A 25469-nucleotide genomic window follows, 5' to 3' on the forward strand; every position below is an offset into this window, starting at 1 on the left:
GAATTCAACAAACAGCAAAAACTTTGATCCGAATTGATCACAATCTGTTCTTTTAAAGTTTCTAGAGAAAAGACAACATTAACCACTATATTAGCATAGCAGTTGACACCAGAACTATTTTCAAATTGAAAACCAACAACATCTTCAACAGAATTCATTTTCTTTCTGCTTACAATTTTGGGTTCATCGACTTTTGGTCTTTTTGCTACAACCTCCCTACTATTGGTGACATTTCTTCGTTTCCGGCCTACCACACGTTTCTCAAACAAAGGATATTGAGGCAAATGTGGCGCATACTCTCGTCTTAACCTATTGTATTCCTTAACCCAATCTAGATCCGCACAAATGTTTGTGACATCACACTCAATCAAGTGCAATCCTGATAAAGTTCTGACTCGTGACAATGCTACATAAGCCATACCCTCTTTGAACACAGAACTGCCAATATTCACCAAAGCACTGTCTACACTTAAACCTTGTGATTTATGGATTGTCACTGCATATGCCAAGCAAACAGGAAATTGCTTACGGCGAACATATAAGTCTTTTACAAGCAAAAACTTAGCTGTGCAACGACCAATTAGCTGTACTTCCTCAATGCCATCAAATTTAATTTTTAAAAATTCAATTCCATCTCTATTTCTGTATTTCTCAAAATCAACAACATTACCCATTGATCCATTTACCAGACCTCTTTCAACATGTAAATTCCTTCTCAAAATGATACGGCAATTTATGCACACATTCAGAGTCTTTTCAAAACCAGCAGTTTTAGATATAGTCTTCTCTAATGAATCCAATTTAGATTTCAAATTCTCAGACAAAATAATTGTTGCTCCCATATGCTCTATTCTGTCAATAGCTTCCAGTTTCACAATCTCTTGGTTTTCTAAATTCAACATTTTGTTGTTGAAGATGGAACATTCTGCAAGAGTTGGCATCAAACATATTCCAGATTTCTTCTCAGTAATTTTCTGAAAAATATTCTCTGGCAGAACGTCTTCTTCTGGATACAAATTTGACAGTAATCGTGCATGTAAAGCTTCTTTCCCACGCTCGGTCAATTTCCCAATTCTAACATACTGAAGAATATTCTTGTAATCTTCATCCTTCGCCTGACGCATATTTTCACGCAGCTCAGCATAATTGAAGTTTAACCATATGTTAACAATGCCAATGCTCCCTAGGCACTTCCTGGTATCTTCATGCGTAAGCAGTTTAAACACTGGTTGTCCTTTCACTGGTGTCAGCTGCAGAAGATCACCGAAAACAATTATGTGTTTGCCACCAAATAACACATCGTACTCTGTTTTAAGAACTTCCTGCATTCTCAAATGCACAAAGGCAAGCTTGACATTGGAAACCATGCTTACTTCGTCAATGATAAGAAGTCTCATCTTCTTCAGGACTCTAGATACTTCACAACAAGCATCTCCAGATAACTTGTGGTATTGTAATTTGTTATCATGCTCCACTGGCAGCATCAGTAGCTGATGCAAAGTAATACCTTTAATGTTATGTGCTGCCAGTCCAGTTGGAGCGGTGACAACACAAGACAGCGATGACTCAGTCCTTTTCTGCAGATAACATGAAATTGCTTTAGTGAGGAAACTTTTTCCAGTTCCTGCTTCTCCACTCACGCACAGTCGGACAGGCTTCAACGACGTACATGAGCATTCTTTCTTCTCATGACTTAATCCATGATCAATTTGGTTGGTAACTTCATCATATATTTTCCTCTGCTCAACGTTGAGTTGTCTTTCCAAATCTTCTAAGTTAACCGCATCCTCCTGAGCATGTGCCATGGCTCTTTCCACTTCATTCATGGCAGTGGCAGCTTCATTTTCGATAACTGGACCTCCTAGTGGATCCTGACTCAATGAAACAGAACTCTGACTGTCCTGAGAACTGTCTCGAGCAATCTCGGCTGCAATTGTTGCTTCCTGCTCGATTTCTGCATTCAACATTTCTAGATATTTTGGAAAAACCGGACATTCTATGGACTCCTTGGCTGCATTGAAAGAGTCTTCGTAACAGAGGAAATCACCAAGCAGTTCCTCTTCTGCACGCCAAGGCTTGAAAAGTTGCAAAAGAGCTAAATAGAAAAACTGTTTTCTTTCTGGAGATTCGCAATCCAATTTTCGGGGATTTACCAATAGACATTTTCTTTGCTTGACCAGACATCCCTCACTTCCAATTACAGCAAACACTACTTTATCAATATCTTCTTTGATGTTCCTCTTGAAAATGTAATTTTGTAGAACCTCATACAGACAAACATTCTCCAGGTGACTGCTTCTATTTGGATAATATGTATCCAACATGTTGGTCTTCAAAATATCTGTACTGCTTGGCTCCTTCTCCGCCAAATACTCAATTTCCCGTACAGGTTTCAGAACTCGATTACGCGTTGCAGCAAGACCAAGACTTGCCCAAATGATACTCCTAGATTTGGCATAGAGACTTGCTGAAGATAACTGGTCAGAACATTTGTAAGCTCCGATTTCTCGATGCGACAACATCTTCAGACTGAAACTGTACAACTTCTTACTGAGGCTCTTTTCATGGGAAATGTCCTCCCACATATCCTTGAGTTCTGTCTTTTCTTTTTTTGTGATGTAAGACGTCACATACCGAGCCACAGCCATACAGTTGTCAGCCACAAACTGTATATCCATGTTAGCATTCCACATGGACAAAATCACTGGGTTGTAGTCGTTGATGTTCTTGGACTCTTTGTTTCTTTTCAAATTGTATGTATTTTTGGGTGATTTCCTCGTCACATTATGTCGCAGCGAAGACATCAAATTGTTCACTCTTCCTTTAGATATCACCGATCGTGGAAATCCAAAACGACATTTTGTGTAGTACTTGTTCTTGTTTCTGAATTTACGACGACAGTACCTTCCACAACGATGGCTTTGAAACCGTAAAACTTGTTCTCTTAGACTTTTGTCTTCCTTTGTCTTTGGAACAGCACATGTAGAATACTGTTCTATGAAACTCATCACTAAGTTATCCGGATCTGTTCCAAATTTGGGTGCATCTTTGATCCATGGCAGCATATGTATATGAGGAGCACCTCTTGCTTGATACTCCTTTCTCCAGAAGAAATCCAACACCTCTCCAAGAGGTGGATTTTTCTTGTTCATGATGAAAGACATCATAGCTTCAAATCTATGATTGAAGTACCTGCATACATTCACTGGATCCAAAGAGCACAGTTCTCCGGGTGTCTTGAATTCAATATTTTCAATGTTTCCATTTGCCTCTCATAGAAATTCAAGTAAGTCTTCCCAGCCATACTCAGCACAGCTGGGAGTTAGGAACCATGTGGGAGTTCCTAAGTTCCTCAGCATACATTTTAAGTCACCATGACGACGGTACCAATACTCATTAGTACCACGCTGACATGCCATGAGATTAATCAGGTGAGAATCCAAAATACTGTCTTGCACATTGACTTTATCCATAAAGTCCCTTGCCGAGATATTTCACAGTTGTACACCACTTTTCAGGATGTGGTTCACTGCATAAGACAGTCTATACAGATCACTTTCAAACAGTAGATGAAACAAATAGGGAATGCATTGACAAAACCTAGGATCTTCTGCATACAATCGTAAAGTCCGGTATTCAGAAGCAGGAATTTGATCAGGTCGCTCATCATATCGTCCTCCTCGACCTGTGGGAAATAACTGTGGAAAACACCGAGCTTCCAAACTTTCCTCCCAAACACTAATGGGACTCCCTTTGGCTTGTTTCATTTGAAACAACTCAATAGCATTCCCCATGACTTCCTTGGAATGCAAAGGATGAACACTATAATGTTCATATATTTCTTCATTTTTAGAGGCTTCTACTTTCTCAATTTGTCCAGCACACAATTCGCTGTCCTCTTCTTCACTTACTTCCTCTTCTGCAACACATACATTCTTGTGGTACTCATTGTTTTTTATCAAATACAATGTTGCCTTTTTGACTTTCCTAACATCCACTAAATCTTGCCGGATTTTCTTACTCTTTGTCGGAACCCCATTAACTAGGATAACCAGAGGTTCCTCTTCCACTTTCTTCACTCCAATTGTATTAATGTTTTTCTTCAAATCTAAAGGCAAATAAACAACTCTTCCCCTTATTCCTCTCTGTAAATCTGATGGAGGCAATTTCCCTGTCTTTGGCTCCATTCGTACAAAAGCCTGAAAGGGATGCACACTTTGAATCAAAATAGATTCATAAGTATTTAAATCCTTCAATTCAGAAGGAATGTCAACCAATTCCAGATTATTATGAACCGCTATAGCAGGCATCGGGTTTTGGTTTAATTTGTTAAAACAATAAGTACACATGCGTTGGTACGATCCAAAATCAAAACAATTTTCTACCATTAAGTATGTGGCAAAATCCTTCCATTCACTATTGTTTTCCATTTCACTTTTTGCATATAAATCCACTAACTTAGTCTGATTCTTATAATAAGTCCGTCGACAACACACACAAGTGAAATTAGGCCTCTCACTTGATTTCACCTGAAAGATGGAAATTTCCTTGTGAGACTTATCTATATTAGAAATCTGTACACTCTCTTCCACATTACCTTCTTCTACTGGGTCAATTTCAACATGGTTCTCTTTACTAGCAAAGTAACAGAACTCAATTTCTTCACAAATATTCTTCACATGTAGTTCTGAACCATGCAAAAGAGCACTGCTCAATTGTTTAAGCATAATTGCTGGACTCTTAGCATAATACAACATTCTCACTAATTTCCTCACTTTATTATGATGCACTGCTAGCATGCTGAAGTGATGAAAAACACTCTGGCATACTCTTCTGGAAAGACAAGCCAGTGAATGCCCATGCAAACCTGTTACTTCTCTCACTCTGCAAGGATCTAATTCTTGCAACAACTTCATTTCCTGTTTTAAACTTTTCTTATTAAATGTACGAACAAAATCACAAAGCAAATTGATGGAATCCTGTTGCACACTACAAATACTACTACACTTCCAGGTGTACCCTTAGGACGTCTTCCTAAAACCTCATCACCTAACACCTCTTCTGCATCTGCAGACACAAGTTTTTCTTTTTCAACCGGACAACCATCTTTCACCTCATATGCTCGACCACTGGTGTCAACTGCATGCACCAAATCATTGTCCTGGAAGTAACTCTCCTCATTGAAAAATGCCTCACAACTTGAACTATGCGTCCATTCTGCTGAGAAAACTTCACAAAAATTACTACGATTAACTACTCTCTTCCATCTATTTGATTTGAAATCATAAATTACCTTGCTTAGTTTCCTAATTCTATTGATTACCAAAATAAATAACTTTCGCTTAATTTCGAAAGCCTGATCAATAATTTTCTCTACATTTTTCTTTTTCTTATAAAATGCCACTTTCTGTTGGCCTTTCTTAATATTTTTTATCAAATTGACAATTATCCTGTTGCGGAACATTCACCTACGAATGTCCATGAACTGATTTTCCCTTCTACTGCCATGCACAGAGTTATCTCCTGCTCTATCAGAAACTTTTTTTACCGGCCTTTCCTTTTCCTTTAAATTGTCTCTCTTCTTCTGCACTAAAACATGTTCTATAGTGGTATTTTTTTGTCTGCAAATCCTTTTTAAAAATGATTTCATTTTCTTACCCGGAGCTTTTTTGGCGACTTGAAACGATTTTTTAGTAGAGGACTGCTGCAAATCTTTACCAAGGTGAAGTGTAAGTCGCTTTGCTTCTTTTTGTTTCCTCTGCCTTGAGGGCATTTTTAAATTTTTCAAAAGATGTTCAGTTAAATCTGTGGACAAATTTTTAAAAAATTGTTACTAACCACTATTACCAAACAGTAAACCAATAACAGTAGGCAAACAATTAACACACTAGTTGTCAATTCTACCTACAGTAATTTAACAACATAGACAAATTTAAAAATCTCAAATAGTAGCAATGGAATGGAATGCTGCAACATATGACCTGTGCTCTGTTATATGTTAATCTCACCTAATTTTGAGACTCTATTTCACAGTTATATTAAAAACACTTCACACAGGGTGTTTTTGAAAACTTTTATATAATTTTAAATCAACATCTACAGATTGTTCCTTATCTAGAGATTGTTCCACATCTAGAGATTGTTCCTCATCTAGACATTGTTCCTCATCTAGAAATTGTTCCACATCTAGAGATTGCACCACATCAGACATTGTTGAGGTTATTGTTATTGACTTAAAATTGCCAAGCACACATGAAGGCATATTTACAAGGCCCTTGCACCAGGGGGAAGTGACTTAAAATTGCCAAGCACACATGGGGGCGTATTTACAAGGCCCTTGCACCAGGGGGAAGTGACTTGAAATTGCCAAGCACACATGGGGGCGTATTTACAAGGCCCTTGCACCAGGGGAAAGTGACTTAAAATTGCCAAGCAGACATGAGGGCGAATTTACAACGCCGTTGCACCAGCGGGAAGTGAGTTAAAATTGCCAAGCACACATGAGGGCGTATTTACAAGGCCCTTGCACCAGGAGGAAGTGACTTGAAATGGCCAAGCACACATGAGGGCGTATTTACAAGGACCTTGCACCAGGGGGAAGTGACTTAAAATTGCCAAGCACACATGAGGGCGTATTTACAAGGCCCTTGCACCAGCATAAGGTGTGGCCTATCCAGAGGTATGTTGGATTGTCTGGCAGCCATGGTAAAACCAAGAAATATCCAGGAGCAAAAAGGCAGGTCTTGCAGTCACAAAAGTTTGTTTGAGGTGAGGCCTACTCAGGGTTGCAGATTAAATTTAGGCTTGTTGAAGAGTACAGAGGAGATAATACATGTGCAGGCCTACAGATGACGTGAGTCATGTCCACTGCACTCTTGAACAAAGGCCAGACCTCCTCTGTCTCCCTGGACAGGCCTAAACCTCATTCGCACAATGTGATTAGTAATGTTAGGAAACACAGGTGATGTAATTGAAAAACGTGCAAATATTTTTGCTCATTTCACAATCACATCACCTGTGTTTCCTCAGCTTAGGTATCTCATTGAGCAGATATAGTCTAGCATATCCAAGAGTACGCAGAAGGTGAGGACTGTATGCAGCAGTGCAATGTACATAATTCACCTCCTTTGACAATTACAGAAGCCTCAGCATATCCATGCCCCCTAAACAGTCCTAAATGTATATCATTATTATCATAGTGACTATGAAACTCTAGCAGTACATATTGCGTAACCTAAATGACTTCAAGAAACGAGTTTTTAAACCGACAAACACGCAAATTATTCTCCCATATTCATGTAGGGAAGTGAAATATTTATTTAAAAAAGCAGACACCATGTTGTCCTTCTCATAAATGTAAAAAGTATTTCTTTAAAAAAAAAAACTATTTTCTGGTCATAATTTGAAAACACAGCACAGCTCCTATGTACAAGCACACCCTAGCTGGCTTCCTTATTTTCTCCAAAAAGCATACTAATCTCTTTCTAAATTAAAGGAATCTTTTCCCCCCTTAGCACGATTTTTAAACACATCATGTGGGCAAATTAGTCTCCCAGATTCATGGGAGAAGTAACTTAAAATTGTTTAGCACACATAGGGGCGTATTTACAAGGCACATGCACCAGGGGAAAATGACTTAAATTTGCAAAGCACTCATGAGGGTGTATTTACAAGGACCTTGCACCACCTTTAAAGTCACTTTTAAAATGGGGAAACTGACGTGAATGTGGCTCATAAGCCTTGTAAATATTCCCCCATGTTGACTATGTAACTCTTGCAGAACATATTGTAAAATCTAATTGACTTCAGGAAACGAGTTTTTAAACCAACAAACAAGCAAATTATTCTCCCATATCCATGGTGCGAAGTGAAATATTTATTTAAAAAAGCAGACACCATGTTGTCCTTCTCATAAATGTAAAAAGCATTTCTTTTTTTTAAAAACGATTTTCTGGTCATAATTTGAAAACACAGCACAGCTCCTATGTACAAGCACACCCTGTCAGTACTAATACTTCACATTATCTATAATTATAATTTGTCAAATAAGCAACATCTTTTTGGAAAAAATAATGAAAACACTTGACAAAAAACAACATTTTAAATGCACAGCTGGCTTCCTTATTTTCTCCTTAATCTATACTAGTCTCTATCTAAATTAAATGAATTTTTTCTCACCTTAGCAAATGCTTTTTGAATTTCAAAACAGTCTCAGACACACACCAACTTTTCTTTAGCAGAGCAAAGGGTATGTACTCCAGAGGCTACAACCAACAAAGGCACAGACATGCTGTATTTCATCACACATATCTCTCATGTCACCCAATCAAAACTCTTCCCTCTCTTTTTTCAAATCAACAGCCTTCCCCCCTCTGCCCTTTCTGCCCTTTTTCCATAGCAACTACCTCCTGAAAGACCTCTCATGTTTACAAGTTCACACAACAATTTTTCAAATGAACTCTGAACTCTCAGTACACCTGCTAATCCACTGCAATGTTTCTTAAAATCATTTTTTCTTAACCATTCAAATTACATCTTTCAAAGAACACATCCATGCACCCTAACTTTCTGTTTTCAGAAATGGAAATCCACCAATCACTGCTAGTGAATCATTAGCACTGAAACTCCACAGTTTTTTTTCTTTACAAACTCCTACTGTTTCAACTGCCATTTCATTCCCACACTTCATCTGACTGCAGCAGAACGTCCTCTCACCATGTTTTCTGTCTGGATTCTTGGACATAGCTACATCCACTGGGCTCACAGGTATGCTGATAACAGAAATTTACACAACCTCAATTTACAAAATGTGGAAATCAAATGGATTGGCCAAAGAGGATTGAGATGTCACCAATTGATACAATTGGTGAAAACCTTTTTACATTTGCTAAACCCTGACCTCATAATAGTGCACTGTGGAGGAAATGATTTGGGCACTTTGACTGGGGTAGGTCTGGAAATGCTTTTAAAGGACACCTTTGAGCAATTGATGGCACTTTTTCCTCAAACTGCCTTGGTATATTCCAATATATACCAAAGACAGAAATGGAGGTGGTCCAATCAATTTTGTCCACAAATTGAGAAAGGGAGGAAGCATGTAAATAAGTCTGTTTCAGCTTATATGAGAGACCATGGAATGGGCTCCATCTACAACAATAACTTGCGTTACTACATGCAAGATATCTACAGAGGAGATGGTGTGCACTTCTCAGATGAGGGAAACAGAGTTTTCATACAAAATTTAAGACTGTGTATTGGTACCTACCTATAAGTACCTAGAACTTACACAGAACCCAAAAGTTCTTTTCAGAGCTACCTTAACTATAATTACTCTTTTAAAATTTCGAATGTACCTTTTTTCACTAATTTTCACTTATGTTCGCTTCCCGGTTCGCTACCCGGTTCGCGTAGCGGCAGCTAACCGCGCGAAAAATGCAATTTTTTTTCCGACATATATGAGCCTCCTCAGCCACCCTCAGAAAACCTAGGGGGTCAGGATACGTCTCCCGTGACCCCTTATACCCATTTCCCACATTGTTTTTCCTTCAGCTTGTGATTAAATTCGACCGAAACACAAAATGGCGAACTCCCGTTACGCTACCGGTGAGCTACCCGGTTCGCGTTCCGGGTAGCTCTTCTACCGCGAAAAATCGTTTTTTTTTTATTTTTTTGCCCCACGGGACCCTTTAATAGCCCCCACATCATTCCTAGGGGGTCAGGAGGGGTCTACCTTGCCCCCTTTCATTAATTGTCCCCTTCGTTTTTCTCCAACTCTTGTCTCTCTATCCTACCGAGAGACAAGATGGCGGCCGTTCCAGACTGTTTAGAATGTTGACAGAAACCGGAGAGCCAATCAGCTTCACTTCGCGAAGTTCCGTTACGCGTCAGGTACGCGAACCGGGGCGCTAACAGGAGCGCTGTCACAGATATATCTGTTTTTTAAAATGTTAATTTCTCAAAATCCACTGGAGCACATATATTGAGACATAGCAAAGGCACGTGGGGTAAAACCATATCTACAATTTTGCCAAGTTTCGTGTAAATCCATTCAGCCGTTCGAGCTAAAAGTGATTCCAACCGCCCTATGGAAAAATGAATGGGAAAAACGCGTTTTGGGACCCCCCTTTTTTCTTGGCCCCCCTTGACGAAACCCCCCCGAATTTTCAGGGGCTGCTCAGAAACAAAATGTGCCATTTTCCTGAAAATTTCAGCCAATTCCGTCCACAAACGCCAAAGTTATTCGACATAGAATTTTCAGAAATCCCATAGGAAAAAAATCCTAACTATATATACCTACTGGCGACCGCCAGTAGGTAATATATATATTTCCTTCCTGTTTGCTGGTGTGCTGCGTGATTGCCGAGACACCGAGAGATCAGAGGAGTCACGTGTTGGATATATATATATATATCCACACAGGTTCTCGCAGAGCAACGCCATAGTATCGATCTCACCGCAGCGCCGTCAGAAAACAGCAGACCCAAAGTTTCCGTGAGTAAATTAATTTATTCTGCAACACACGGACAGCATAACGTTTCGGCCTCCCAGAGGCCTTGGTCACATGGCATTCCAAAGGGGAATGGCAGAAATTTAGAGTGCAAGTGCATACGGCGTTAGCCAATCAACGTAGAGGTATGTGCAACAGTGCAATAAACATAGTAAACATACTACGTGTTACTATAATGTTAAAAATAACAATGCACCATAACATTCTGACAAAACGTATTGGGATAAATCCCTGAAGATCACATATAGCCAGTGATTACATTAAACAAATACGAATATACTGGCAAAATGCCTGTTTGAAATGTAATGTTGTGAATGTGTTAAAAGACATAATTGACGGATAAATCCATTCTCCATTCACACACGAAAACCCTATATCAACCGAATTGTGTCACATTATGAGAATTGCTTTTTAAAAAGAATGGATAACCATTAATCTGCAAACAGTCAACTCATCGGTATGATACACAAAATTATACGGTTTTCCTGGCTTATATCCGGGAAGTCATATCTCTACGTTGCATGAAAATAAATGTGGAATAAAGTGCTGGGTGTTGTGTAAACTTAAGAAACAAAAACTTAATCTGGTAATAAAATCAGTAACAGATGTTTAACATACTGAACCAAGTCTTTTTATCGCAGTGGCAGGATGACTGAACATTATATTGAACACTATGACATCAATAAAAAAGTCAAAAGCACATGGCAAGCTGGAATTACATTAGGGTAGCCATATAGTGCGACTGGTAAGTCGACTTTTATACGGTGTCATTGAAGAACAACAAGGCCCATTCAGTATTTCGGAATGATCTAAAGACAAGTGTAAAAGTCTTCCGATGCATTGAGCCCATTAGGTGCCTTGCTATCTAACATGAGGATGTACCTAGTTTCCAATCTTCTTAGTGCGGCTTCCCTGTTACTGCCTCTTCTCATAGGTGCGATGGAATCAATGGCATAGTACTTCAGTAATGCACTGTTGCTATTATGTTGTTCCCTGAAGTGCCTGGCCACAGGATACACTGGGTCATTGGTTTTAATGGCCCTCAGATGTTGAAGGACTCTTTTGTGTACCTGTAATTTGGAACTGCCCACGTATCTTAACCCACATGGGCATTCTAGAACATAAACTGAGAAATCACTTTTACATGTAAGCTTTTTACTGATCTTACATGGAACATCGGAAAAAGGGGTACAATGTTCCGTCTTGTTCACCCCATGTGTGCAGGCTTTACAAGAAGCACACTTCCTGAAACCTTTACTGCCTGCCAGCCAATCTTTTCTTATTTCTAGTTCAGGGCTAGATTTTACAAGTGCGTCCTGTAATGAATAAGCTTTCCGGTAGGTGATGGCCGTTTTTTTGGGCATGATGTCACCAATGACAGGATCACATTTCACCAAATCCCAGTGTTTGTTAATGATCTTCCTCAAAGCCCCATGTTGGCTGTTGAAAGACCATATTAACCTGACTGGTTGTTGTGCAGGTATAACAGCGGGATTGCGTGATCTCTTGTGAAGTAAGGCTTCAGCACGAGGTATCGCATTGGCTTTGCGTATTGCTGCTGCAACTACATTTTCATTGTAGCCACGGGCCAAAAACCTCAACCTGCTGGCTTGTTGTGCTGTTTTGCATTGGGCATCAGTGCTACATGCTCTTCTAATCCTCAGCATCTCTCCATAGGGGATGCTTCGGATTAAATGTGGTGGATGGTGACTGTGAGCATGTAGTACTGTATTGCTCGCTGTGGGCTTCCTGAACAAAGATGTTTCCAATTGCCCATTGTTGACATCAATTGCAACATCAAGGAAAGTGGCATGTGTTTCGCTGATGTCAGATGTAAAAGACAAGTTGTAGTTGTTGACATTCAACTCAGCAATTGTTCTGCCTGTTCTCTTGTTCCCTTCCAGATCATAAAAACATCGTTGATGTATCTATACCACCGAACGATGTGATCTCTGCATACAGCAGAGTGTTCACCACTGAGGACCTGTCTCTCCCAGTACCCCATATGGAGACAGGCGTAACTGGGAGAGAAGCAGGCCCCCATGGCTACTCCCCTGACCTGCTGGTAATGTTGTTTGTTGAACATAAAATAGTTGTTATTCAGGCAGAAATTTATCATAGACAAAAGCATTTTGTTATGTTCAACCAATTCGATTGGACGTTGACCCAAATATTGTGCTACAGCCCTCAAACCATCCGCATGGATAATGCTCATATATAATGCAGCTACATCGAGTGTAATTAACAAGCAACCCGGATCCCAATGTAGTTCGCTGAGTTTCCTCAGAAAGTCACTAGAATCTTGGATGTATGAGGGTAGCCCACAGACAAAGTCTTGTAAAAATGAATCCACATATATGGTAGTTTTTTCAAGTAGACCCCCGCATGCAGAGATAATGGGCCTGCCTGGGGGCCTGTTGGAATTCTTGTGGACCTTGGGGATCAAGTAAAGGACCGGCATTATGGGGAAATCATTTTTTAGATATTTCAGCTCATCCATGCTGATGAGACCCGATGATCTCCAACCCATCAACATTGAATAGAATGTGCTGTGTGATTTCTTGATGACTGCCAAATCACAATGTCTATAACAGGAGACATCATTCAACTGTGTTGATGCTTCCTCCAGATAGAGATCTCTCGCCCATAAAACAATGTTGCCCCCCTTGTCCGATTGGCGAACAATAACATTTCCATTTCTCTGGATTTTCGCCACCAAATCTGTGTATTTTTTGTTGCAATTGTTCTTGTGTTTGTTGTTCTTCAATGTTTGTGAATACAGTGCCTTGATGTCTTTAACTGCAGCTTCTTGGAAGATATCGATGTTGTCGTGCACCATCTGAGGTGTGTATGTCGACTTGGGTTTGAACTTAGAACTTAGAAAGGCCCCCTACTGCCACAGTGGGAGTGGTATCCTGGATCTGTGTCAAAGATTGCTCATAGCGTAAACCCTCCAAGTCCTGCAAAAGTGGTAAATCATGGCAAACAAGGGTTGGGCTATTTAGATTGTTTTCATCTGTTCTCACCTCGGCTTTCCGCGACTTTTTATTCACGAAATGTTTACTCAATTTCAGTTTACGCGTGAATTTAAACAAGTCAATGCGCGTATCCGCATAAGTTTCTCGGCGGGCAAAAAGATAACCCCATCGATAAAGTCTTTAATTCGGAAGGCGAAAGTTGCATAGAGGTGAGATTAATAATAGAGAAGTTTGGCACACCTGATACCTCTACTGCTGTTTCTTCTTTTTGCTCCACTGCTTCTTGTACGGTTTGCGTTTTGGTGCGTCGCCTTGCATTTGCTTTCCGGCGCTCTCTTCGTTTGACGTTGGGGTTTTTGTAACTTGTCGAGGGTCCACTCTGGGGTGTAGTGTGTCCCGCCTGTCCTGGCTCACTATTTCTATTTCCTGGGCCATAGTGAACCGGGTAAACCCAACCCCGAACGGGTTCTGCCTGTTTCATATTCCGAACCGCTGTCGATATTCGAGCTCAGATCTGCATTTGAGGAACTGGCTGGTGAGGCTGCACACTGGGCCCCCTCATTTGTGGAAGCCCTCCTAGTTTTGGGAGGTTGTGACAGTTTTCTGGCATCATATTTTCGCGCAAACGGAAAAATGCGCCCTTCCAGGTAGTCCGTTTTGTCACGCTGGAATTTATATTGTTTCCTTTTGATAATAATGTCCTCCTCCTTCTGAACTCGGACCATCATCTCATCTCTTAACTTTTGACATTCCGCCGCTTTATCAGTTCCCAAACTTTCAATTTCCAAATTCAGTTCCTCTATTTGTTTCTGAATTTTAATCCGGTCTGATTCAGCATAGCGTACTAAAATTTGAACTAGTCTTTTCGAAGATTCCAAATTGCATTCTGCCCATTCTCTGAGCATTATATATATATATATGATTCCCAAACGCCCTAGAGCTTTCCAGGACACACTCGTGCTCCGCCTGCCATCCGGCCTCATGGGACACTCTTCTCCAACAATACACAGGTGTGTTGTGATGCTTGCTTTGCCTGACGCGTTTCGGGGCCAGTTGCCCCTTAATCATAGGCGACTCTGCATGTAAAATCAGACGCTCCACTTTATTGGTGTTTTAAAAGCATGCCTTCCATCGGTTGCCTGTTCATATTAAGTCATATTGCATGCTGGGAATTGTATTTTTTAATTGGAGTCTGTAAGTTCCATGCTTTTTAAGAGAAATTATTTGAAGCGGTTTTTAAAGTTCCTAAGTGGAAACCAGTGATTCTTGGAGAAATCGTTAGGTCCGGCTTCGCACACTGAGAAGGGTCGGCAATACTCCAACCCGCAGCCTCTCCTGTCCTTTACCCATTCACGGTGACTGAAGATGGTGCATCCTGTAGCGGTAAGGACCCTGCGCTGCACAATGATTCCCAAACGCCCTAGAGCTTTCCAGGACACACTCGTGCTCCGCCTGCCTTCCGGCCTCATGGGACACTCTTCTCCAACAATACACAGGTGTGTTGTGATGCTTGCTTTGCCTGACGCGTTTCGGGGCCAGTTGCCCCTTAATCATAGGCGACTCTGCATGTAAAATCAGACGCTCCACTTTATTGGTGTTTTAAAAGCATGCCTTCCATCGGTTGCCTGTTCATATTAAGTCATATTGCATGCTGGGAATTGTATTTTTTCATTGGAGTCTGTAAGTTCCATGCTTTTTAAGAGAAATTATTTGAAGCGGTTTTTAAAGTTCCTAAGTGGAAACCAGTGATTCTTGGAGAAATCGTTAGGTCCGGCTTCGCACACTGAGAAGGGTCGGCAATATTCCAACCCGCAGCCTCTCCTGTCATTTACCCGTTCAAGGTGACTGAAGACGGTGCATCCTGTCGCGGTAAGGACCCCGCGCTGCACAATGATTCCCAAACGCCCTAGAGCTTTCCAGGACACACTCGTGCTCCGCCTGCCATCCGGCCTCATGGGACACTCTTCTCCAACAATACACAGGTGTGTTGTGATGCTTGCTTTGCCTGACGCGTTTTGGGGCCAGTTGTCCCTTAATCATAGGCTACTCTGCATGTAAAATCAGACGCTCCATTTTATTGGTGTTTTAAAAGCATGCCTTCCATCGGTTGCCTGTTCATATTAAGTCATATTGCATGCTGGGAATGGTATTTTTTCATTGGAGTCTGTAAGTTCCATGCTTCTTAAGAGAAATAATTTGAAGTGGTTTTTAAAGTTCCTAAGTGGAAACCAGTGATTCTTGGAGAAATCGTTAGGTCCGGCTTCGCACACTGAGAAGGGTCGGCAATATTCCAATCCGCAGCCTCTCCTGTCATTTACCCGTTCACGGTGACTGAAGATGGTGCATCCTGTCGCGGTAAGGACCCCGCGCTGCACAATGATTCCCAAACGCCCTAGAGCTTTCCAGGACACACTCGTGCTCCGCCTGCCATCCGGCCTCATGGGACACTCTTCTCCAACAATACACAGGTGTGTTGTGATGCTTGCTTTGCCTGACGCGTTTCGGGGCCAGTTGCCCCTTAATCATAGGCGACTCTGCATGTAAAATCAGACGCTCCACTTTATTGGTGTTTTAAAAGCATGCCTTCCATCGGTTGCCTGTTCATATTAAGTCATATTGCATGCTGGGAATTGTATTTTTTCATTGGAGTCTGTAAGTTCCATGCTTTTTAAGAGAAATTATTTGAAGCGGTTTTTAAAGTTCCTAAGTGGAAACCAGTGATTCTTGGAGAAATCGTTAGGTCCGGCTTCGCACACTGAGAAGGGTCGGCAATATTCCAACCCGCAGCCTCTCCTGTCATTTACCCATTCACGGTGACTGAAGACGGTGCATCCTGTCGCGGTAAGGACCCCGCGCTGCACAATGATTCCCAAACGCCCTAGAGCTTTCCAGGACACACTCGTGCTCCGCCTGCCATCCGGCCTCATGGGACACTCTTCTCCAACAATACACAGGTGTGTTGTGATGCTTGCTTTGCCTCACGCGTTTCGGGGCCAGTTGCCCCTTAATCATAGGCGACTCTGCATGTAAAATCAGACGCTCCACTTTATTGGTGTTTTAAAAGCATGCCTTCCATCGGTTGCCTGTTCATATGAAGTCATATTGCATGCTGGGAATTGTATTTTTTCATTGGAGTCTGTAAGTTCCATGTTTTTTAAGAGAAATTATTTGAAGCGGTTTTTAAAGTTCCTAAGCATGGAACTGAAAACACCAATAAAGTGGAGCGTCTGATTTTACATGCAGAGTCGCCTATGATTAAGGGGCAACTGGCCCCGAAACGCGTCAGGCAAAGCAAGCATCACAACACACCTGTGTATTGTTGGAGAAGAGTGTCCCATGAGGCCGGATGGCAGGCGGAGAACGAGTGTGTCCTGGAAAGCTCTAGGGTGTTTGGGAATCATTGTGCAGCGCGGGGTCCTTACCGCGACAGGATGCACCGTCTTCAGTCACCGTGAACGGGTAAATGACAGGAGAGGCTGCGGGTTGGAATATTGCCGACCCTTCTCAGTGTGCGAAGCCGGACCTAACGATTTCTCCAAGAATCACTGGTTTCCACTTAGGAACTTTAAAAACCGCTTCAAATAATTTCTCTTAAAAAGCATGGAACTTACAGACTCCAATGAAAAAATACAATTCCCAGCATGCAATATGACTTAATATGAACAGGCAACCGATGGAAGGCATGCTTTTAAAACACCAATAAAGTGGAGCGTCTGATTTTACATGCAGAGTCGCCTATGATTAAGGGGCAACTGGCCCCCAAACACGTCAGGCAAAGCAAGCATCACAACACACCTGTGTATTGTTGGAGAAGAGTGTCCCATGAGGCCGGATGGCAGGCGGAGCACGAGTGTGTCCAGGAAAGCTCTAGGGCGTTTGGGAATCATTGTGCAGCGCGGGGTCCTTACCGCGACAGGATGCACCGTCTTCAGTCACCGTGAATGGGTAAATGACAGGAGAGGCTGCGGGTTGGAATATTGCCGACCCTTCTCAGTGTGCGAAGCCGGACCTAACGATTTCTCCAAGAATCACTGGTTTCCACTTAGGAACTTTAAAAACCGCTTCAAATAGTTTCTCTTAAAAAGCATGGAACTTACAGACTCCAATGAAAAAATACAATTCCCAGCATGCAATATGACTTAATATGAAGAGGCAACCGATGGAAGGCATGCTTTTAAAACACCAATAAAGTGGAGCGTCTGATTTTACATGCAGAGTCGCCTATGATTAAGGGGCAACTGGCCCCCAAACGCGTCAGGCAAAGCAAGCATCACAACACACCTGTGTATTGTTGGAGAAGAGTGTCCCATGAGGCCGGATGGCAGGCGGAGAACGAGTGTGTCCTGGAAAGCTCTAGGGCGTTTGGGAATCATTGTGCAGCGCGGGGTCCTTACCGCGACAGGATGCACCGTCTTCAGTCACCGTGAACGGGTAAATGACAGGAGAGGCTGCGGGTTGGAATATTGCCGACCCTTCTCAGTGTGCGAAGCCGGACCTAACGATTTCTCCAAGAATCACTGGTTTCCACTTAGGAACTTTAAAAACGGCTTCAAATAATTTCGCTTAAAAAGCATGGAACTTACAGACTCCAATGAAAAAATACAATTCCCAGCATGCAATATGACTTAATATGAACAGGCAACCGATGGAAGGCATGCTTTTAAAACACCAATAAAGTGGAGCGTCTGATTTTACATGCAGAGTCGCCTATGATTAAGAGGCAACTGGCCCCGAAACGCGTCAGGGAAAGCAAGCATCACAACACACCTGTGTATTGTTGGAGAAGAGTGTCCCATGAGGCCGGATGGCAGGCGGAGCACGAGTGTGTCCTGGAAAGCTCTAGGGCGTTTGGGAATCATTGTGCAGCGCGGGGTCCTTACCGCGACAGGATGCACCGTCTCCAGTCACCGTGAACGGGTAAATGACAGGAGAGGCTGCGGGTTGGAATATTGCCGACCCTTCTCAGTGTGCGAAGCCGGACCTAACGATTTCTCCAAGAATCACTGGTTTCCACTTAGGAACTTTAAAAACCGCTTCAAATAATTTCTCTTAAAAAGCATGGAACTTACAGACTCCAATTAAAAAATACAATTCCCAGCATGCAATATGACTTAATATGAACAGGCAACCGATGGAAGGCATGCTTTTAAAACACCAATAAAGTGGAGCGTCTGATTTTACATGCAGAGTCGCCTATGATTAAGGGGCAACTGGCCCCCAAACGCGTCAGGCAAAGCAAGCATCACAACACACCTGTGTATTGTTGGAGAAGAGTCTCCCATGAGGCCGGATGGCAGGCGGAGCACGAGTGTGTCCAGGAAAGCTCTAGGGCGTTTGGGAATCATTGTGCAGCGCGGGGTCCTTACCGCGACAGGATGCACCGTCTTCAGTCACCGTGAACGGGTAAATGACAGGAGAGGCTGCGGGTTGGAATATTGCCGACCCTTCTCAGTGTGCGAAGCCGGACCTAACGATTTCTCCAAGAATCACTGGTTTCCACTTAGGAACTTTAAAAACCGCTTCAAATAATTTCTCTTAAAAAGCATGGAACTTACAGACTCCAATGAAAAAATACAATTCCCAGCATGCAATATGACTTAATGTGAACAGGCAACCGATGGAAGGCATGCTTTTAAAACACCAATAAAGTGGAGCGTCTGATTTTACATGCAGAGTCGCCTATGATTAAGGGGCAACTGGCCCCGAAACGCGTCAGGCAAAGCAAGCATCACACCACACCTGTGTATTGTTGGAGAAGAGTGTCCCATGAGGCCGGATGGCAGGCGGAGCACGAGTGTGTCCTGGAAAGCTCTAGGGCGTTTGGGAATCATTGTGCAGCGCGGGGTCCTTACCGCGACAGGATGCACCGTCTTCAGTCACCGTGAAAGGGTAAATGACAGGAGAGGCTGCGGGTTGGAATATTGCCGACCCTTCTCAGTGTGCGAAGCCGGACCTAACGATTTCTCCAAGAATCACTGGTTTCCACTTAGGAACTTTAAAAACCGCTTCAAATAATTTCTCTTAAAAAGCATGGAACTTACAGACTCCAATGAAAAAATACAATTCCCAGCATGCAACATGACTTAATATGAACAGGCAACCGATGGAAGGCATGCTTTTAAAACACCAATAAAGTGGAGCGTCTGATTTTACATGCAGAGTCGCCTATGATTAAGGGGCAACTGGCCCCGAAACGCGTCAGGCAAAGCAAGCATCACAACACACCTGTGTATTGTTGGAGAAGAGTGTCCCATGGGTATGTAACACTTACAACGCAACTTTTACGTCGCATTCCGTTACAACGCAGATTTTACAACGCAGGATCCATTACATCGGATGCCATTACAACGCATGGCATTACATAGCAGATGCTATTACAACGCATACCATTACATCGTAAGTATTGGTAAGTACATAATTTTTATTTTATTTTATTTAATATTATATAATTGATTTAATTATTATTAATCATAAAAAAAAATATCTATGTTTTTAAATATTATAAATTAAATATATTAATTTAAGTAATTTTTTAAATAAGTATGAGAATAGGAGTATATGTTTTGGGGTACTGAGGTATATGTTTTGGGGTGTTTGGGTTTTTTAGGTTTTAGGGCAGGGTTTGGGTTTTGGGTACAGGGGTGTTTTTAGGTTTTAGGGCAGTGTTTGGGTTTTGGGGTACAGGGGTGTTTTTAGGTTTTAGGGCAGGGTTTGGGTTTTGGGGTAAAGGGGTGTTTTTAGGTTTTAGGGCAGGGTTTGAGTTTTGGGGTACAGGGGTGTTTTTAGGTTTTAGGGCAGGGTTTGGGTTTTGGGGCACAGGGGTGTTTTTAGGTTTTAGGGTAGGGTTTGGGTTTTGGGGTACAGGGGTGTTTTTAGGTTTTAGGGCAGGGTTTGGGTTTTGGGGTACAGGGGTGTTTTAGGGTTCAGGGGTAGGTTTGTGTTTAGGGATAATTAAATTATATTTACCATTTTTAAATTAATTAAAATATATTAAATAAATTAAATTAATTAAAATATATTTAATAAATTAAATTAATTATTTTACATTAATTACATTTTTAAATTAAATTAATTAAATTAAATAAATTATTAATATCAATTTAATTTAATTTCAATTTTAAAAATATGTACATTAAACTAATTTCATTATTTTAATTAAATTAAATTAATTACAATTTTTATTAAAATTACATTTATTAAATAGATATTATTTTATTAAATTAAATTAATGACTATTTTAAAACGTATTTTAATTAAATTGTTTGAAACAAATTAATTAAATTAACTTAATAACATTTTAAAAAAAAGGTATACTTACCTATACTTACGATGTAATGCCATGCGCTGTAATAGCATCTGCTATGTAATGCCATGCGTTGTAATGGCATCCGATGTAATGGATCCTGCGTTGTAAAATCTGCGTGTAACGGAATGCGACGTAAAAGAACGCGTTGTACTGACACCAATTCTTCCCATGAGGCCGGATGGCAGGCGGAGCACGAGTGTGTCCTGGAAAGCTCTAGGGCGTTTGGGAATCATTGTGCAGCGCGGGGTCCTTACCGCGACAGGATGCACCGTCTTCAGTCACCGTGAACGGGTAAATGACAGGAGAGGCTGCGGGTTGGAATATTGCTGACCCTTCTCAGTGTGCGAAGCCGGACCTAACGATTTCTCCAAGAATCACTGGTTTCCACTTAAGAACTTTCAAAACCGCTTCAAATAATTTCTCTTAAAAAGCATGGAACTTACAGACTCCAATGAAAAAATACAATTCCCAGCATGCAATATGACTTAATATGAACAGGCAACCGATGGAAGGCATGCTTTTAAAACACCAATAAAGTGGAGCGTCTGATTTTACATGCAGAGTCGCCTATGATTAAGGGGCAACTGGCCCCGAAACGCGTCAGGCAAAGCAAGCATCACAACACACCTGTGTATTGTTGGAGAAGAGTGTCCCATGAGGCCGGATGCTAGGCGGAGCACGAGTGTGTCCTGGAAAGCTCTAGGGCGTTTGGGAATCATTGTGCAGCGCGGGTTCCTTACGCGACAGGATGCACCGTCTTCAGTCACCGTGAACGGGTAAATGACAGGAGAGGCTGCGGGTTGGAATATTGCCGACCCTTCTCAGTGTGCGAAGCCGGACCTAACGATTTCTACAAGAATCCAAGAATCACTGGTTTCCACTTAGGAACTTTAAAAACCGCTTCAAATATTTTCTCTTAAAAAGCATGGAACTTACAGACTCCAATGAAAAAATACAATTCCCAGCATGCAATATGACTTAATATGAACACGCAACCGATGGAAGGCATGCTTTTAAAACACCAATAAAGTGGAGAGTCTGATTTTACATGCAGAGTCGCCTATGATTAAGGGGCAACTGGCCCCGAAACGCGTCAAGCAAAGCAAGCATCACAACACACCTGTGTATTGTTGGAGAAGAGTGTCCTATGAGGCCGGATGGCAGGCGGAGCACGAGTGTGTCCTGGAAAGCTCTAGGGTGTTTGGGAATCATTGTGCAGCGCGTGGTCCTTACCGCGACAGGATGCACCGTCTTCAGTCACCGTGAACGGGTAAATGACAGGAGAGGCTGCGGGTTGGAATATTGCCGACCCTTCTCAGTGTGCGAAGCCGGACCTAACGATTTCTCCAAGAATCACTGGTTTCCACTTAGGAACTTTAAAAACCGCTTCAAATAATTTCTCTTAAAAAGCATGGAACTTACAGACTCCAATGAAAAAATACAATTCCCAGCATGCAATATGACTTAATATGAACAGGCAACCGATGGAAGGCCTGCTTTTAAAACACCAATAAAGTGGAGCGTCTGATTTTACATGCAGAGTCGCCTATGATTAAGGGGCAACTGGCCCCGAAACGCGTCAGGCAAAGCAAGCATCACAACACACCTGTGTATTGTTGGAGAAGAGTGTCCCATGAGGCCGGATGGCAGGCGGAGCACAAGTGTGTCCTGGAAAGCTCTAGGGCGTTTGGGAATCATATATATATATATAACATATTTAAACTTTACAGAAACACACTCTCACTGGATGATGTCATCAGTGATGTCATTTGAGATGTCATCAGTGATGTCATCAGAGATGTCACTGACCATTGCAGGGGCATGAGTTATAGTTAGCTGAACTAACTATAACAGCTGAATTTCTCTGGTTTTGCACGAGTGAAATGTCCAACTAACTATAACGTCCCTGAAACCTGCGTTTTTTTCAGTTGAATATATATATACACACACACACACAAATATATATATATATAGAGAGAGAGACAGACAGAGAGAGAGTCAATATATGTGTATGTTTGTAAGTGTGTGTGCATGTGTGTGTGTGTATATATCTAAATATATTTTATTATTTTTATGTATCCACATCTACATTTTGTTAGAAGACTGTGTTGTTTGCTTAAAATGTTTCTATATAAAAATGCACTCCTAGCGACAAAGCTTTTTAACCAAGACACCATCTGGTTCAATGTTCTTTGGCAACTCACTGTCTTTTTCCACACTCCTCTGATTGTAAGGGACGTTAATTGGGTCAGGTGGCAACGATCCTGGTGTGAATTCAATATCATCAAATAGTGTTGAAATGGGCCATGATGATGCTAGCTGTGTCCCTTCCATGACTCATATGCATTATGTCTCCAGGGTTATCAGCGTTGAGTCTGCGATCTGCTTCCACAGGGAGGCAAAAATTAAAAAGAAAGACAGATATGTTGCAAGATACTCACAAGTCAGGAACTCCTAGGCTGAGATGAACTATATGTAACCGCCAGAAAGAACAAGACACGTAAATAACTCAGTATTAGAGACTGAGTTTTATTTTTTTCCATTGCCTAGTACCGTTAGTAATTTCAATAATGCACCCGTAATGCAAAAAGCATCTACAATGAATGTAATATTGTTCACGAATGTTAGACATGTAGGTGGCGATGTGGGTACATGAATTAACTCAGAGTGAAAGAAAAATGCAGCAGTTCTGCAGCACTTTCTATTACCCCGTACAGGCAAAGTTATCATCAATATCTAAATATAATAAGGCGATTTTACAAAAGAATGCTGTGGTACACAGAAATGGTACTTTTGATGCGTTTGTAAGTCTTTTAACTATTGTGAATAACAGACGAGGGTAAAACTATTGGAGGTAATACGAAGAAATATGTTTATCAAACTTGCTTTTGAAATAATTCACTCTGTCCATGATAGAGGAGTGATTTCCGTAAGAGAAAGTGATCGCGATCGCAATGAAAGCAAAAGTGATCGCGATCGCGATGATGCGCTCTGCGCTCAGCACGCAAGGGATGCGCGAGCAACAGCGTTGATTGCAGAGGAGGAGCGAGGCACGCACACTTGTGCGCTTAATCAAAAGATGTAGGCCGGTAACAACCTTTGGAAGCATTTCCAAAAGCCACCACTGACTAAATGTCTTGCAGAGCAGCGCATGTGCTGACTCAGCGAGACCTAAAAATAACTGAAACCCTGGCTCCTCTGAACCTTTGACTCACTCTTCAGGTCGTCCATCTAATTCAATCTCTCAGGAATTTGTAGTAGTCACTAGAATAGTGCCAGGATGCTCTCTTCTGAGTGACTGTCACACTAAAAGTACCCCCATTTATTCATTCATTCATTCATTCGTTCATTTACTCATTCATTTATTCATTCGCTTAGATGGGAAGACATAGTGGAAGCTCAGGAAAGTCATAAAATATACTGGAATAAACAAGGGGCCAAATGTACTCATTTTTTGAACTGCGCTACAACAATTATTGCTGTGCTGCTTCAATTAAAAAAGTTTCCAAGTTTGTAAGTGTTCTTTACAGTGCACATGAAAAATTGGACAAGTTTGAAGAAAAGAAAACTTTTCTCTGGCATTACGCCTACCTCAAAGGAGGCATAATTTAGTGGCACAAGGCCATGTCTAACTTTTAAGTAGGTAGGTAGGGATTTGAATCAAAAGTCATGCGCGGTTCGGTTGGGAATGCCCATTTACCTCCCATGGGATGCTCCCAAGACTCAAAGTTGGACAATACAGCACATAGCTCTAATATGCATTACTTCAGGGCTACTTTCCAGCCCAAAACAAGTATTGCATGGAAAGTTACTCCCAATTATACATGCATCACTTGTTTTCATCACTTTTGTGGTGCAAATCTGCCATAAAGTGTTAGCAAATCTGGGCCTTTGTCTTTTTTCAGGAGGTGAAATATCTTTTTTAACTACTGCCTTTCAGGGACAATATGGCAACTAAAAGCAGCTAGACAAATTTTGTATTAGTGAGCCCCCAACCAAGTTTCTTCTCATTCCTGTTTGTTTTGCTACTTTATACTGCCGCTGCTGAAGTCAGATCTTGCATTGCAGTGTCTGGGAGGGACTATTTTCTTTCTTTGCTCCCCCATTCCCCTTTCTTCCCTCTATCTCACCCCAACCAGCAAAGCTCTTACCATTTTAAGCCACATTGCATTTGTAGCTCATTTGTTTTACTTTTTTCCACCCATTGGGCTATCAGTTGGCAGGAATCTTATTATTTTTAAAGATACATTTTTTATAACATGAAGGTATATGAGCAACAATGTGTGCCGTACACCTATCAGTTTTTTTTTTTTTGACAAACAACATATCCCATTTAAAGGTGGCCACTGTAAATGCACATGTATCCATGGCAGCCATTTCTTAACAGGCTTTATTAAAATAAACCAAAAGGCATTCACAAATGGCATTAAGAGAGGCCAATCTTAAAAGGCCCAGATTGTGACAGGCCCCAGGGGGAGCGTGGACTAGTGCTCATGAAGCCCCTCTTCCCCATTCTCTAGGCTTAAGCTGAGATTGGGAGACACTGTATACCTCAGGTCCCCCTTTTTCTGACTTTAAAATGGCAGCCAACGTGGTCATAACCCAGAGCTCCCACCTGTAAAGAGCTCTGCAGGCCCTCAGTTCACCAACACTGCCCGCTGGGAGGACTCCCTGGATT

This window comes from Lissotriton vulgaris, chromosome 1_1, assembly GCF_964263255.1.
Source record: "Lissotriton vulgaris chromosome 1_1, aLisVul1.2, whole genome shotgun sequence".
Lineage (NCBI taxonomy): Eukaryota > Metazoa > Chordata > Amphibia > Caudata > Salamandridae > Lissotriton > Lissotriton vulgaris.